Source organism: Ursus americanus, chromosome 9 (assembly GCF_024610735.1).
Source record: "Ursus americanus isolate L20-20 chromosome 9, mUrsAme1.1.p, whole genome shotgun sequence".
Taxonomy (NCBI): Eukaryota; Metazoa; Chordata; class Mammalia; order Carnivora; family Ursidae; genus Ursus; species Ursus americanus.
Genome location: NC_142135.1, coordinates 44,568,984 through 44,581,782, shown reverse-complemented (window position 1 = coordinate 44,581,782; position 12,799 = coordinate 44,568,984).

Genomic DNA, 12,799 nt, shown 5'->3' with positions numbered 1-12,799 from the left:
CAAACAGAAAACTCTTCCCAGTAATAGAGGAGAGCACTATCCACTAAGTTTATGAAATCAGCATTACTCTGTTTTTGTTTTGTTGTTGTTTTTTTAATCAAACTAGGCCATCACAAGGAAAGGAATCCCTATGAACACAGATGCAAAAAATTCTTAACAACATACAGGCATACCTCAGAGATACTGAAGGTTTAGGTCCAAACCACCACAATAGAGCAAATATTGTGATAAAACAAGTCAAATGAGTTTTCGGTTTCCCATTGCATATAAAAGTTATGTTTACATTATACTGTAGTCTATTAACTATTCAATAGCATATGTCTAAAAAAAAGTGTACACACCTTAATTTAAAAACACATTATTGCTAAAAAAAAAAAATGCTAACTATCATCTGAGCTTTCAGCAAGTCATAATGTCATTATGTTTTTTTGCTGGTGGAGGGTCTCGCCTCCATGTTGATGGCTGCTGACTGATCAGGGTGGTGGTTGCTGAAGGCTGGAGTGGGTGTGACAGTTTCTTTTCATTTTACTTTAAGAAAGTTTGCCACACAGATTGACTCTTCCTTTCATGAACGATTTCTCTGCAGCATATAATGCTATTTGATAGCATTTTACCCACAGTGGAACTTATTTCAAAATTAGAATCAGTCCTCTCAAACTCTGACACGGCTTTATCAACTAAGCTATGTCATATTCTAAATCCTTTGTTGTCATTTCAACAATCTTTGCAGCATCTTCACTAGGAGTAGTTTACATCTTAAGAAACCACTTTTCTTTGCTCACCCATAAGAAGCAACTCCTCATTTGTTGAAGCTTTATCATAAGATTGCAGCAATTCTGTCCCATCTTCAGGCTCCACTGCTAATTCTAGTTCTCTCGCTGTTTCTACCACATCTATAGTTACTTCCTCCATTGAAGCCTTGAACTCCTCAAAGTCATCTATGAGGGCTGGAATCAACTTCTTCCAAATTCCTCTCCATATTGATATTTGGACCTCTTCCCATAAATCACAAATGTTCTTAATGGCATCTAGAATGGTGAATCCTTTCCAGAAGGTTTTCAATTTACTTTGATTAGAACCATCAGAGGAATTACTATCTATGGCAGCTATAGCCTTATGAAATGTTTATTTCTTAAATAAGACTTGAAAGTTGAAATTACTCTTTGAGCCATGGGCTACAGAATGGATGTTGTATAAAACAGGCATGAAAACAACATTTATCTCATTGTACATCTCCATCAAATCTCTTGGGTGACCACATACATTGTCAATAAGCAGTAATATTTTGAAAGAATTTTTTTTTCTGAGCAGTAATTCTCAACAGTTGGATTAAAATATTCAGTAAACCATATTGTAAATGTCATCCAGGATTTATTGTTATCCAGGACATACTGTCCCATTTTTAGAGCACAGGCAGATTTGATTTAACATCGCTGTTAAGAGCCCTAGGATTTTTTGAATGGTAAATGAGCACTGGTTTCAACCTAAAGTCACAGGTTGCATTGGCCCCTAACAAGAGAGTCAGCCTGCCTTTGAATCTTTCAAGTCAGGCATCGACTTCTCCTCTAAAGTTATGAAAATCCTAGATGCCGTCTTCTTCCAAAGTAAGGCTGTCTCATCTATAGTAAGAATCTGTTGTTTAGTGCAACCACATTCATTTATTATGTTAACTAGATCTTCTCAATAACTTGCTACAGCTTCTGCATCAGCACTTGTGGCTTCACCTTGCACTTTAATGTTATGGAGATGGCTTCCTTCCTTAAACCTCATGAACCAACCTCTGCTAGCCTCAAACTTTTCTTCTGCAGCTTCCTCATCTTCGTAGCCTTCAGAGAATTGAAGAGAGTTAAGGTCCTGCTCTAGATTAGGCTTCACCAAAGTACTGTAGCTAGTTTGATCTTTTATCTAGATCACTAATACTTTGTCCATATAAACAATAAGGCTGTTTTGCTTTCGTATCATTCACATGTTCATTGGAGTAGCACTTTTAATTTCCTCCAAGAACTTTTCTTTTGTAGGGTGCTTGGGTGGCTTAGTCAGTTGAGCTTCCAACTCTTGATTTTAGCTCAAGTCATGATCTCAGGGTCCTGGGATCAAGCCCCACATCGGGCTCCATGTTCAGTGGGGAGTCTCCTTGAGAATTCCCTTTTACCCTCTCCCCCGGCCCCTCCCCCTGCTCATTCTCTCTCTCCCTCTCTAAAATAAATAAATAAATCTTTACAAAAAGGAACTTTTCTTATGTATTCCACAACTTGGCTATTTATCATAAGAGACCTAGTTTTTGGCCTACCATGGTTTTCAACATGCCTTCCTCACTAAGCTTAATTTTTTTCTATCTTTTTATTTAAATTGAAAGCTGTGTCATTCTGCCTTTCACTTGAACACTTAGAGGGCATTGGCCTAATTTCAATATTGTTTTGTCTCCGAATAGGGAGGCTCAAGGAAAGGGAGAGAGATGAGGGGAATGGCTGGTCAGTGGAGCACTCAGAAAACACACAATATCTATGAGTTAAATTCTCGGTCCTGTATGAGCACAGTTCATGGATCCCCAAAACAGTTAACAATGTAATATCTAAGATCCCTGATTATAGGTCACCATAACAAACATAATAATAATGAAAAGTTTTTAAATATTGCAAGAATTACCAAATGATAACACATAGACACAAAATGAGCAAATGTTGTTGGAAAAATGGCAGTGGTAGACTTACTCAATGCAGGGTTGCCACAAACCTTCAATTTATAATAACACAGTATCTGCAAAGCATGATAAAATGCAATAAAACAAGGTATGCCTATGTATACATATCAAATCAGCAATATATAAAAAAATAAAGCATCATGAGCAATTAGGGTTTATCTGAGGAAGATAAGTTGTTTATTTTTTTTACATGTTACAATCAAGGAATATAATTTAGAATATTAAAAAATAAAGTAGAAAAACTAGATGATCACCACATTGTATGCATAAAACACTTTATAATAGTCAATAGTCATTCATAGTAGAAAGTCTTAGGAAACTATGAATAGAAGGAAATATTTCAACTAATAAAAATCCTATGAAAAATGTAGCTAATATAATAATTAATGGTTACAAATGGAAAGCTTTCTCCCAAGATCAGTAATAAGACAGCATTGTCTACTCCTCATTTCTATTCTACTTTGTACTGAAGGTCCTAGCCAGTTCAAGAAGGAAATAAGGAGAGAGAGAGAGAGAAAGGGAAAAAAGAGAGTGATAGCTAAGAGAGAGAGAGGTTAGTTTCAAAGAGAAAAAACAAAATTTTGAATTTCTCAGTCACCATTATCATGCTCATAAAATGCCTAAGGAAACTATCAAAAAGCTACTAGAACAAATCATTGAACATAGCAAGGTCATAGAACAAAAGGAAAATATTCAAAAAGTTAATTGTACTTCTATATATTAGCAATAAACAAGTATAATTTCAAGATAAAATTTATAATAGTATCAAAACCATTAAACACTATAAGGAATAAATTTTTAAAATATAGAGTCTACAAAAGAGTGGTAAGAGAAATTTTACAAAACCTAAATAAAGGGAGACATATATTATACTCATCAACTGAAATACTCAATATTGTTATGATGCCCATTATCTACAATTGCATCTATATATTTGAAGTATTCTCAATACCCAAAAATTGACAAGCTATTTCTAAATCTCATGAAACTGCAATAGACATAAAATAGTCAAAATAATTTTGAGAAAATAAAAAAGAGAAAGTGAAAGGATGTATGCTACCTAGTTCAAGACTTACCATAGTAATTAAGTCAGTGTTGCATTGGCATAATGATGGGTATGAAGATCAATGAAACAGAACAGAGTTCAGAAAAACCCACATGTATATATGTTAAATTGATTTATGATAAAAAGCACTGAGTAAATTCAATGGGAAAGTACTTTAAACAAATAATACTAGAACTGGATATCTTTTTGGGGAAAAACAAAAAAATCTTAACCTTGCTCTCTACCACCCACCATACACAAGCTTTACTCAAAATGACTCATAAACCTAGACATATGAAACTATCAAACTACTGTAAGAAAATATAGAAGAAAATCTTTTTTTTTTTTTTAAGATTTTATTTATTTATTCGACAGAGATAGAGACAGCCAGCGAGAGAGGGAACACAAGCAGGGGGAGTGGGAGAGGAAGAAGCAGGCTCATAGTGGAGGAGCCTGATGTGGGGCTCGATCTCATAATGCTGGGATCATGCCCTGAGCCAAAGGCAGACGCTCAACCGCTGTGCCACCCAGGCACCCCAGAAGAAAATCTTAATGACCTTGGAATAGGCAAAGATTTCCCAGGACACAAAAAACACAAACCTTAAGAGAAATAATTGATAACCTGAACTACAGCAAAAGAAGTACAATTCTCAGCTTTGAAAGATATCAAAATGAAAAGACAAATTGGAGGAGAGAAATGATTCATACACATATATTTGACAGAAGACTATATCCAGAATATATAAAGAACTCATAAAATAGTAAAGATTGGAGCAAAACTAAGTGATAGAAAATAGCAAAATAAGGCAACCCTCTTGGGTCCCCTCCCTCTTTGGGAGCTTTGTACTCTATCATTCAATAAACTTTACTATTGCTCAATAAACTTTGCTTTGCTGCCTGCCAAAATAATAATAATAACAATAAGGAAAATAATAGGAAATATTAACAAAACTACGAGTTGTTTTTTTGAAAACATAAAATTGACAAACCTTTAGCTACACTAACAGCAAAGAAAAGAGAGAGGACTAAAATAAATAAAATTGTGAACAAAAGAGGAGATATTACAAATGATATCAAACAAGTAAAAGGATCATGAAACTACTATGAATAATTACATGCCAACAAGTTTGAAAACCTAAAGAAATAGATAAATTCTTAGAAACATACAACCTACAAATATTGAACAGAAGAAACAGAAATTCTGAACAGATCTGGGGCGCCTGGGTGGCTCAGTCGTTAAGTGTCTGCCTGTAGCTCAGGGCGTGATCCCGGAGTTCTGGGATCGAGCCCCGCATCAGGGAGCCTGCTTCTTCCTCTCCCACTCCTCCTGCTTGTGTTCCCTCTCTCTCGCTGGCTGTCTCTCTGTCAAATAAATAAATAAAATCTTTAAAAAAAAAAAGAAAGAAATTCTGAACAGATCAGTAACAACTAAGAAGATTGAATCAGTAATCAAAAATCTCCCAACAAAGAAAATCCCATCACCAGATAGTTTTACTGGTGAATACCACCAAACATTTAAAGAAAAAATAACAACAGTCCTTCTGAAACTCTTTCAAAAATTTGAAAAAGAGGGAACATTATGAAACTCATTTTATAAGGCAAGCATTACTCTGATACCAAAGCTAGATAAGAACATCACAATAAAAGAAAATTACAGATCAATATTCTTGATGAATATAGGGATTAATATATACAGAAATACATTCAATTCATGAACCTGATAAGAGGTTAATATATATAGAACTCATAGAAATCAATAGCCAAAAAACATCAAAATGAAAAATGGGCAGAGGAACTGAAGTGATATTTCCCAGAGAAGACATACATACAACATCACTAATCATTAGGGAAATGCAAATAAAAACCATAAAAAGATATTAGTTTACACTTGGTAGAATGACTATTATAAAAAAGCTAAGAGATAACAAGTACTCTGAGGATATGGAGAAAAAGGTACCCTTGTACACTGTTGGTAGGAATGTAAATTGGTGCAGCCACTATGAAAAACACTATGGAGGTTCCTCAAAATATTAAAAATAGAACTACTGTATGACCCAGCAATTCTACTTCTGGGTATATATTTGAAGGAAAAAAAAATCACTATCCTTAAGAGATGTATGCACACCTGTGTTCATTACAGCTTTTTTGAAAATAGCCAAAACATAGAAACAATCTAAGTGTCCATCAGTGAATGGATTGATGGATAAAGAAAAAGTGATATACATATATATATATATATATCATATATGGAATATGGAATATATATCATATATAATATATATGATATATAATATAATTATATATCATATATAATATATATAATGGAATATTATTCAGCCACAAAGAAGAAGAAAAACCTGCCATTTGTCACAACAAGAATGAATACTGAAGGCATTATGCTAAGTGAAATATGTCAGATATGAAAGACATACTATATGATCTCATGTGTGGAATCTCAAAAATAAAATAAAATAAAATTTAATTTGAAAATAAAATAGTAATTTACCCCTGCTAAAGATGACTTCTCTGACTGTGGACTATGAGAAACAAACTGAGGGCTACAGAGGGGAGGGGGGTGGGGGAATGGGATAGACCGGTGATGGGTAGTAAGGAGGGCACATATTGCATGGTGCACTGGGTGTTATACACAACTAATGAATCATCGAGCCTTACATCGAAAACCGGGGATGTACTGTATGGTGACTAACATAATATAATAAAAAATCATTATTAAAAAAAAAAAAAAAGATGACTTCTCTCTCTCTCATCTCACCTCATATTTATATATGTCACCTGATTGTAAAGTGATTCAAGGTAAAAATATCATTTTAGGGTAGAAAATATCAATTTGGGGTAAAAAAATATTAAAACAAAAGACCAACCTGCAAAAAGCTATGAAATAAGTATATTTATAGTACCAAAAGAGATAAAGAAGGATTAAAAACTCTACCAAGAGAGTTCACTTTGCTTAAAAAAGACATATTTATAAAAGGAACCAAATGTAACTTACAGAAATTTTTAAAAAATGATCTTTGTAATGAAACTTTGTGGATTGATTAAATAGCAGATTAGTCATATCTGAAGTGAAAATTAGTGAGGTAAAGAGTATGAAATTCAGCAAGAATGCAAAACAGACAATTTAAGAAACAGGAAAGCACTGTCAAATGATATAAAATATTCATCCAAAAGGAATTTCAAAAAGAACAGAGAGTGGAAGAATGGTAAGATTGATTCCATTAATATCCCTAATTCTTTGCCATTCCCTGTATCAGATTCTTTACATATGATTTTGCTGTTCCTCCCATAAAGAGGTTGAAAATATCCTCCTACCTTTCAATTCTGAGGTAAGCCATATGGTTTGTTTTAGCCAATGGGTGGTTAGCAGATGCGACATGGCAAGGACTTGAAAAGTGCTTACACTTGTGAATGCCAAGAGAACGTGCACAACTGGCATGCTAGAAGATGAAAGGTATGACACAGAGCCAAGTTACCAGTCATCCCAACTGAAATCATCCTAGATCAGGTGGTAGACTGCTGATCCCCAGACATGTGAGTAAACCTAGCCAAGATAAACAAGATACCTAGATAAGCCGCAGCTGATCACAAAAGCATGCGTAGCCTGACCAAATCAATCAACCTCAACCCAGATCAGATAAATCCCACAGCACATCATTTCAATAAATGTTTATTGCTGAATTCCACACAAGTTTTGTCAATGTTTGTTATGCAACATTATTGTAACAACAGAGACTGATTGTAAAAAGATAACCAATATTAAAAGAATCGTGAGAATTCTGAAATTGATGAAAATGCAGCACATGAAAAATTCACATCTTGGTGAATTTGGAACTGAATAGTTCAGTGGTCTGGATTACAGGAAGCATGCCCAAAAATATCTCAAGAAGTGTGAACAAGTTTTTAAAAACAGAATTAATATTACTTCATTATAAACATATTAATATAAGCCACGCAGTTCTTTGAGGTAGGAGATGATACATAAAATCAAATTGTCACAGGTTTTATATGCCAAATGATTGACAGGCACCAACATCTCTACCTTTTAACCCAGTACTACTTTCCTAGGGCTGTTGTACAAAGTATCACAAACAATGGGTTCGTACAACAGCAATTTATTGTCTCACAAATCTGGAGATTTGAAGTCTGAAATCAAGCTGTAGGTAAGTCCATGCTCCCTCTGCAGTCTATAGAGGAGAATGACTCCTCCCTTCCTTGCCTCTTGCAGGTGCTGGTGACTTCCCAGCAATCCTTTGCATTCCTTGGCTTGAAGTTATAGCACTTCAATCTCTACTTCTGTTAACACATGGGTGTTTTCCTCCTGTGACTCTTCTTAAAAGGAGACCAGTCATATTGGATAAGGGCCTACCATAAACAAACGTGACCTCATTTTGACTAGACTACATTTGAAAAGACCCCATTTTCAAATAAGTTTACATTCACACGTATTGGGACTTAGGACTTCAACATATCTTTTTGGGTGATGTAATTCAACCCATAACAAGCTGTTTTTCTAAAGCTCTAAAGCACCCATGGCTCTTATGTTGCATGTGTATTCTAATGTGCTCAAAGATCATGTTAATATTCTAAGTGTCAATTACATGTACTTGAGACTAGTATATGCACATTATTAATTAGAACATTCTGGTTCTAAATTAAAATTAATGTACTGTTATTCCTGAATATTAATCAACAAATACAAAATCATATTCTTCTGACTAAATTAGTTACAAATATTCAAAACACATGAGAGGTAGTATTTTTCAGATTATGACTGAATTCTTGGGATAAGGTTGTGAATAGAGGTAGATTATAATACTTTGTATTATTGGAATATGAAAGTTCACAATACTCTTTAAGGTGCTTTTCAAAAGAAGAACTTTTTAAACTAAAAACTGACTTTTATTTTTACATTCTAACCATCCATGTGCATAATAATCAGGATTAGTATGCATAAATTTTAATGAAATGTCTAGCAGAATTCCTGGCATGTGGTCAGCCCACAATATATGTTAAATATTGCCTTTTCTGTTCTTGTAGTTAAAATTTTTTAAATCTTTTTTGTTGTTGTTATAGAGATGGAGTTTTAAATTGAATTCTGGTGGAAATGACTCATTCCTCTTTAGTCTTGATCTCTCATGTAAACTTTTATAGCTATTTATATTCAAAATACATGGTGTTTTAAGTGTTCTCTTTTCCTTGGGAAAATAAATATATAGGAAGCTCAGAGTTCATATTCTCACTAATGACCAGACATTTGTAGTTAATTGGAAATAAAACTGTTAAAAAATTTGAAACAGAAGTCCACGTAAAAACCCAATAACTTCCATGTCCCTACATTGTATAAGATAGATGTTTGCTATGACAATGCCAATAGACATTCATTTGACAGGCACCAACATCAGCCATTTTAAAGATACTTCCTAAAATCCTCCATGATGCTAAAGCTCCTTTACAGTGTGACATTATTAAAATATAGAGTTTAGAAAAATGAGCCGAAGCATTTCTTCAAAGCCAATTTCCATGAGACAGCTATTCCAGAAACGCGTTATGTAATATCACCAAGAGCTCTGCTCTTGGAGGGGAAATGCTGATGAACAAATACAAACAGATTTGAAAAGACTGGCAGATCTCTCTGCCACTCAGAGATTTTTCTAGCCAAAGATGATTAGCTGAATAAAGAACTGTATTGGTAAACAGTGTGCTAAAGATTATTACCATGGGGATCTAGAGAACATTGTCATTTCTTTAAAAGTAGCATACGATTGTCAATAGTCTCTAAATGAATGACAAGTAATTAGTAGAGTTTTAAATGAGTTGATTTCTAGGTACCATATGATCAGATTTCATTAAAGTATTACAGCTTTCCAACTAGGAAACAATAAAAATGAATGATGAACTTAATGCCTTGTGGGTCAAGCCTGGCCAAAGAATGCTTATTGCTAATAATTTCCTGGAGCACCAAAGAGTATTGCTGAATGTACCACTCTTGAAAGCTACTCAGCATTTGTTTTTGAGCAGCTTTGGCTTCCTATTAGAGGCATCAGATAATAGCTTACATTATGTTGAATGGTTTTGTGGCTGCCTGTTTTCCAAAATTTTATGTAGTTCTCATTCACCTGAAGCTTTATTCATAGATTTATTGAGAGGACAGAATAGCTTCAAGAATGCCAAAGAGGAGGAAGATACCAATCTATAAAAAGACATTTTCCCAGGCTGGTTATATATTTTACTGTGGTTTATCTAATGTTTAGTCTTTTAATCAATGAATATCTATTGAAGGCTTATGATGAGTCAGTTCATTATTCTAGGTGTTGCAGATAAAATATTGAGTAAAAACCAGACACAGTCCCTACCTTTACTGAACTTAAAGTCGAGTGGTGACATCGTCAAATCATCTCAGAAAAATGTAAAACCACAACTCTGAGAAATGCTAAGAGAGGTACATGGAGCTGAGAGCATGTTTAATAATAGGAACTAGCTTTATCAGAGAAGATAAGGAAATCTTACCCTAGGATGTTATGATTACACAGACATCTAAAGGATTTTAACCAGGAAACTAAGGAAGGAAGAGCTCCTAGGCAGATAGAATAGTTTATAAAAGGTCAGGAGAAATCAGGTGTGATGAAGGAACAAACATCAGGAAGACTTACTTTCCTGGGGAAGTCTTGGACATAGGTCAAACACGTGGCGATTAGTCAGCAGATAATAAGAAAAGAACTCAGTATGAAGAACTAAGAGATTCTATTTCATAGGTGACTCACAGATATGGCCAAAGTCTCTGTGCAAAAACTAGAGGCACTCTATACTATTTCACAAAAAGCATACAAAAAAGAATTAATGTTGCTTGGGGATTGAGAAATATTGAAAAATAAGTAAATAAAAGCATAGACCTTTAAAACTAAAACAAAAAAATTTAAGTTATAAAAAAGATCTAAACAAATGAATATCAATGATGTTCTAGTTGTGGAAATTCATTATGATCTTCACAAATGTGGTAAATCCTCCCACAACTGAGATACAGTCAAAACAGTGGCACAGAAATAAACCATTGGGTGGGTGACATTGAATCAATCCATGCAACATAACAGGAAGTTCAGAAATATATCCCAGTGTTTATAGAACAATTATAAGTGATACAGTCAATATACACACTCAAAAATTCCAGATATATTGAAGATTAAATTCATGTATTCAACTAGTCACTCAAGATTTATTGAAGACCTACTGTGCCTTTTCTAGGAAGAAGGAATACAGTGATGAAAAAGACTGACTAGGTCACTGTCTCATGGAGCTCGGATCCAGCATGGGAGATAATCATTTCAGAAACAAGGAAATATATGATAAAACATGTGGTGCAGAGTTACTGCAATGAAATAACCAGAAGCCTTTCTGAGGAGACACCATCTGAGCCGAGGCCTGAATGAAGTGAACATGAGAGCCTTGTGAATGACTGCAGAAAACATTTCCACCGGAAAAGAAAGCAAGTAAAAGGTCTGAGGAGCTGTAAGCCTAGCATGGTCACAGATCAAAAGATAAAGTGGTGGTTGGAGTGAACTGGGAGCCAGATTTGGGGAAGAGTTTGAGAGGCAGGCAGGGGGCAGATCATGAGGGACCTCCTAAGCCAAAGCAAGAGTTTGGATTTTATGCCAATGGAACGGGAAATCACTGGAAGGTTTTGAAGGTTGTTAAATATGATTTATGCTTTACAGAAAAAATTCTGGGTGCTTTATTGAGGACCGATTTCAGAGAGAGGAGTGGAAAAGTGGGAGCCCAGTTGGAGGGCTATAGAAGCAAGGTGATAGCCTAGAAGTCAAGTAAAGAAGTTGTTTCAAAAATGAGGGAGTGATCAACTCTGTTGAATGCTTCTGCTTGTTGATGGAGATAAAAATCTGATTGGAGTCGGTACAAGAAAGCAAGTAAATGTAAAATAATTAAACAACAAATATTTTTAGAAGAAATAAAAGAAAATATATCCAGATGCTATAATGAAAGATTGAGATGTTTCACAGTATAAAAATAAAAAACAAAAACTTTAAAAAACAAAATATACCATACATATAGCCAAAACAAAAATAGATTGCAAAAATATTTTCAACCTTAAGACCTGTAAAGTAAGAAAAAAAAAAAGTGTTCATAATCAATGAGAAAACACAACCAATAGAAAAAAAGGGTAAGTATTATGAATTGGAAATTTATATATGAGGTAAATCAAACATCTATGAAACATATGAGAACATTCTCAACCTTACTGGTGGTAAAAGAGCAATGAAAATAAAATGGTATGCTTTTGGTAGGAAACTTACAATTTTTGAAAAATAATCTGATATTCTCTAATAAAATTTAAAATATACTGATCCTTTGTCACATTTATCCCAGATCTAGGAATTTACCCCAAAGGGAAAGTGCAAACGCACACAGACACACACACACAGACACACACCAAGAAAGTTTGCAGTAGCATTATTTTAAACAATCAAATGTGAATACTGATCAAGCAGGAAATACTTGAATAAACTTCAGTTCATATACCCACATAATATCTTACAAACTTTTTAAAAAATGTGTTGGATCTATACCAATTGACTTGGAAAGATTTTACAATGCATTGAGTAGGGAAAGCAAGGTGCAAAGGAGTTTGTATATTATGTTATATATTATATATAACATGTATGAAGTACTGTTACCAAAGTTAATGATACTGCTCTCTAATGAGATTTCTAGTGATTTTCACTTTTTTTATATTTAAGAGGAAAATTACTAAAACACATTCCAAGTATAATTTGTCACAAAATTATAAGTACTAGTAGTATTGGACCTTAATTTCTGTATTTATCTAATCATATATTTAGATCAAATAAATGTTATTTGATATATCAAATGAATGTTAAATAGCTACCACTTACCATCTAACATTTATATTTAATCCTTTCTTAGCATTCTTCTATATGCTATTGAATTCTCAAAATCTCTGACTAGCATCATGTCAGATGGAAGGAAAATTAGACTTGGGGAGGGGAAGGATTGAGTGGTTTGTA